The 5,488-nt window shown below is 36.6% G+C and overlaps 2 long non-coding RNA genes across 2 annotated transcripts; both read left to right on the top strand.

The window, feature by feature from the left end:
* Nucleotides 1-534: 534 nt before the first annotated feature.
* Nucleotides 535-2,125, top strand: LOC135221516 (uncharacterized). Its single transcript, XR_010315994.1, has 3 exons — nt 535-841; nt 1,014-1,259; nt 1,938-2,125. It is a non-coding gene; the product is annotated as an uncharacterized LOC135221516 (long non-coding RNA).
* A 339-nt stretch (nt 2,126-2,464) lies between these two features.
* Nucleotides 2,465-3,341, top strand: LOC135221515 (uncharacterized). Its single transcript, XR_010315993.1, has 2 exons — nt 2,465-2,529; nt 2,711-3,341. It is a non-coding gene; the product is annotated as an uncharacterized LOC135221515 (long non-coding RNA).
* The last annotated feature ends 2,147 nt before the right edge of the window (nt 3,342-5,488 follow it).

Raw genomic sequence — 5,488 nt, 5'->3', positions numbered from 1 at the left:
GGGTGATCCAAAAGTGTAAAGTACTAGCTCTCAAAGGTTTGGTCTTACTGAACTATTTATATTGTAGGTATTTATCAAATGGGAATTTGACTATGATAACGTTAATAAATAGTTTTTGGTGTATGAAAAAAAGTAACCATACGTAAGGCATTCAGCCAGTGTTCATGTTCTAAATATTGAGGGTAACGGAAAACTTGATATTACAACGAAGGGCATTGAAAATGAGTCTATGCAAATTGGTAACAAAATTAATTTTATAAACATTCACAAGTCCCTTCCAGGACATTCTCAGTTCATCTTTGCCGATCTAAATAAGGTTAATGTACATACATCAATGCCTTCAATATATTTCAGAACGATAAACGGGGCCTACTTTGGGTGCCTCATTTTTGACAGGTTAACCAGGCGTATTCCATGAGGAACCTTTTCAGTCTTTAAAAAAAATGAAAATGAGACCAGTCATTATTCTCTTCTACATTATGAGCAAACATTACATACAAAATTAACCAACAATTGTTAATTTTCCCAGATCTCAATATTCAGAGCAGCAGAGGGAGGAGACTTGCAAACAGTCAGGAATCTGATCCATCAAACTGGGCCAGAAATCAGGAAAGCCAAGAGCCGTTGCACACTGCTGCATGTTGCAGCTGCCAATAACCACATACATATTGTGAAGTTCTTGCTGAAGTACATAAGTCCTAATGTGACCAACAAGAACAAGCAAACCCCTGCTCATTTGGCAGCCATGGAAGGATGCACAGACATACTGAAAACCCTCCTGACTCATCCCAGGATCATAACAGACATGAAAGATGTTTGGCAGAGGACATACAAAGATTGGGTAAGTATAAGATTATCTTTCATTTGTAAAGTAAATGTTGCGCTTTTCTGACTATATAGCTACTGGGCTGTAGTGCCCATATTATAAAGCAAAATTATATCAATTCTTCAATTTGATAACTATAAAGCAATTTCGTCCCAGGTTCATGTCCTCATGTTTATCTTTCATATAGGATTCAATGCTTCGAATCGACCGAGCGGCAGCGGTTGTCCAATAATTTGTCATCCAAGAAACATTTACCCAGTAAAGTCCTTTTATATCCCCCATGATATAACAAAAGTCTAATCCTAAGTGACGGTAATTTTTGTTATAAAATTATGGGGGCAGGAACTAAGGATTTTGAGTCTGTCGGGTAAAGTTGCAACCACCCAGTATCCGGGTAAAAAGCATTTCGTTTGTAATAATGCGGTAACTTCTGGTAAGTCACTTAAATGATACTATACCGTACATATTCAATAACAATCTAGGAGGGAAAATAGGTTAACATGAATTTCCAGTGTGGTGTTGCGATGTCATAATTACCTCTCTCTGTTAGTGCATGGAGAAATTTTGGAATTTTCCTCTGGCAAATTCCAGTACCTTTTTGCACTTTCGATCACCAAATTTAAAAAAAAAAAAAAATATTTAAAAAAAATGGCGATGAAATTATTCATCAAAGCAACTCGACAAAGAGTTATATTTTTCTTTTTTCTGGAAATCATAGTATCCTATGATAGGTACGATAGCCGTGGCATTGACTTATTCCCTCTTAGGAATCCTTTAAAGAATTTTAATTCTAACTTATCATGTTCCAATAACTAGTCCTTTTGCTTAATCCTTAAACTTTGTAGCGACATGAAGTGTAAATGCAATCTTTAGACATAGTATTTATATGCGCAATGAAGAACAACGAGCTTTCATAAGTTATTTTCAACACATTTCTCAATCTATGTTGAAGATGCATTGACGTACCTTTACACGCTTGCTATTAACCAATTTCACATAAAAGGGCTGTCATTTCTTGAGATTTACTCATGCATAAATATACACAAAGATACACATAAATGCTTGTTCTCACTAATATTAACAACGCAAATCAAATCGAGTGTTCTTTCAGTTGGCAGGGTCTCTTTTCGAAGCTGTGATGGCTAGCGATGAGCACCAAACCAGAGAGCTTCTAGAACTGGGCGCCAATCCACACAGCCATGCGGGCAGCAGCCTAGTGTACTTCCCTGAAGAAGACTTAAACATCACGACTGCTCATCAATTAGCCATTTTCTTGGGTGAAAAGCCCATCTTGGACATGTTCCCTCCCAGAGGTAAAAATTCCTTTCTCTAAAGCTTGACATTCTTTCAAAAGACCGTTTATCAACTGGTTTCCACAAGTTTTCTCTTTTGCTTATATATATATATATATATATATATATATATATATATATATATATATATATATATATATATATATATATATATATATATAGTTCATGTTTTATTCTCAATTTATCATGATTGGGAAAGTTTTCATCGCATTTTATTGGTTCCTGTACACATTGTTATTTTTGTGACGTTTCTCATAATTTATCTAGAACGATGTTACACGTGGAAAATTGGAAAATTAATTCGTGGGGCCTCTTATTTTATTGCAGGCACACAGTTGTGAGAATTTCAGATGTATGGGAAAGGAATGAACTAAGACATGAAGATAAAAGGTAATGAGTATTCAGGTGTATTCAGATAAAGTCATAATGGTGTGAAAAAGTGTCAGAATCTGATAAATACCTTTGCTTGTATTCTATTTTTATAATAAAAAAAAAGGTTACCTATTCTATTTGACAGCAACCCAATCTACATGACAATGATTGTTTAGACCTATCTTTACTTTTGTTTCAGGTAAAAGATTGGAAGGGGTACTTTACCAGACGGGCTTTCCGATTCAGTATTTATTTCCTTCAAGTACAAATGAATATTGTGCCATACAAACTTCGGAAAAATCATGGTTGAAATGACCAGTTAAGCGCTACGCGGACACCTATACATGGAGGAACAACCCGGCAGGTTTGAACCTTCACGTCCAGTTGTGCCTAGGAACGAAGCAGCGAGTCCAGAAAGAGAAAATTCGGGAATCTGAAGAGTGCTTTGGTGAAACCCAGCTCTCTCTTGCTGAAAGAACTTTGAAAGTATGTGGTCATTTACAGGCATAAAAATGACTTACAAGACGTTGAAGAGGAATGCTATTGTCATATAAATTAAACCAAAAGGTCATGAAGGGCGTGTAACCCTGCAGGTCACCAGCCTTTATCTACATGAACGATTGTTATAATATTTTTATTAAAAATGTTGTATCGAGTATCGATTGCTAGGATGACTTAAGATGGGTGACTAAAATCACATCATCAATGGTCATCATCCACTAGAGGATTTTTAGGAGGGGTGGTTGCATGTATGAAGTTGTGATTGACAAAATCACGGTTAGCCAGTACAAGTGGAAAATTTTTATTTTGTTAATACACGTTTTCGTAATTACATGCTTTTAATATTCCTACTAAAACACCAGTATCAAGGATAACGTCATAAATTCAGTACTTGTCCAAAAGAAAGAAAAAATAAAATTTAAAAAAATCATAACCTGGGTTTATTCCAAAGGTAATTCTTAATTGTTTTTCGAAGCTCAGTTAAGAAATGACTGCCTACTCACTGTCACATGAGTTGAGTTCAGTTACACAAGAAGAATACCGAAATTAAGATGGGGCATACTGGGTAGTAAGAACCCATTATCTAACTATATTATCGCTGCAACAATAAAATACAATGAATGTTTTGTCATATACATATATGTTCATTTAAAAAATTCTAACAGCTGAGGTGACTAGTAGACATTATCAATTAACTATTTACAAGTTTGTTTTCTTTTGCAAAATACGAAGAATTCTCCAAGCTTTCCGTGTACTGAAATGTCCATTGCTGAATTAATATAGCAACTTGGCCACATCCGAGTGGAAAGTATAGTTTATTGTGTTTAACTTTACTGATTACTTGGCCTTTCATTAAAATTATATTATACCAATGTGCACTCATTTGCGCAGAATAATGAGAAAATGCACTTACCTCCTGCTCAACCATAGCATTTAAACAATTCTATCTTTTTCATCTTCAGTGATGAACTTTTGCAAGACATGTTTACTATAAGGGACCCAAATCACCAGAAAAGAAATTACAACATAAGTTATATTTAGAAAGTTCCTTCTGTGTGAAAAGAAAAGAAACCAGATTTTTTTTATTTACAAGTGGAGGAGTGGTTACCAAAAATTTGAAAAAAAATGTTAAAAACGAACGAACGTGGGTGATAAATAGATAAATTCCCTAATAATTAGAGATAAATTTAAGGCCATAATGCTATACCCTATGATATAGGCCCATATAAGCAAACGTTCCTGATAAGAGAACGTTTGCTTATATAGGCCTATATAAGGGCAATTTTCTCCCAATGTATTAGCTCATAATGTAATTCCCTATGTACAGTGGAAACCGTATATTTGTAAAATTTTAAATAAACAAAAAGTACTAGCTGTTTTTCATAATCCTCATCCTTCATAAGCTCGGCAAGTTTGTAATTGCTGATGTTTACCGGAATAATGTTGAAAGCATTTGCCCAACTGGTACGACTATATAGGCCTCTTCAAGAGAGACTACTGAAATGCCGCGACAACTGCGGATCCGTATCGAATGGAATGGAAAGGCCAGGCCCAGGGACTTCTGAGTCACTCAGCGCTGAAAGGGAAATTGAGAGTAAAAGGTTATCAAAGCGTAACAGGAGGAAACTTCGCAGCTGCACCACAATTGTTAGAAGAGGGTGGAATGAAAGATGGAAGGAAAAGAATATGGACGGAGGTACAACAAAAGCAGTGAAAGAAGGGGGGAGTGGCTGCACCTAGGAAACCGCAGGGAGGCTGATAATAAACTTGAGAACCTACAGTACACCGCGTGGGATGCATTGACGGCGCTACTCCCCTTCGGAGGGATCTGTATCGAGCCCGAGTGCCGAACAGTGGAGTGAGATGCTACTTAAAATTCCTTGTGCATCTACAGTGTATGGTTCTTTCTTAACTACTTTACATTAAAGTGGGAGAGATTATCGAACATCTATAAGTATTTTTTAAAAATCATTATTCTGTGACAAATACTTATCAAAGGGGAGTGCTCATTCCTTAGCATGAAGGGAAGGGTGGCCCGGGGGAATGCGCTATCCGCTCCTGTCCTGTTACAGTTGACTGTTGCTGTGTGTACGTAAGCTACCCGGAGTTTCTTCGTCACAAAACCCATCCTCAGCCGTTTAAGTAAGCAAGCATATGCTCGAATGCTCAACTGAGTCTTGTTGCATTTGAACGGCTGTTTGCATTGAGTTTCAAATTACTATACCCAGTCATCTTAAACACACATACACACACACACACACACACACACCACGAACTATGATAACTTTTCTCAACCTCGTCCATGCCTGTCTTAAATAACCATCTGTTACGCCACACACACACACACACACACACACACACGACACACACACACACACACACACACACACACAGATATATATAGGCGTGTGTACAAAAATAAGTTTTATTCGTCCCCGAAATAGTCAGTATTTATAGGCGTGTTAAGGAAAACAGG

Source organism: Macrobrachium nipponense, chromosome 2, assembly GCF_015104395.2.
Source record: "Macrobrachium nipponense isolate FS-2020 chromosome 2, ASM1510439v2, whole genome shotgun sequence".
Classification (NCBI taxonomy): domain Eukaryota; kingdom Metazoa; phylum Arthropoda; class Malacostraca; order Decapoda; family Palaemonidae; genus Macrobrachium; species Macrobrachium nipponense.
The sequence above is the reverse complement of the archived record's forward strand: the minus strand, read 5'-3'. Positions and strand labels throughout refer to the sequence as shown.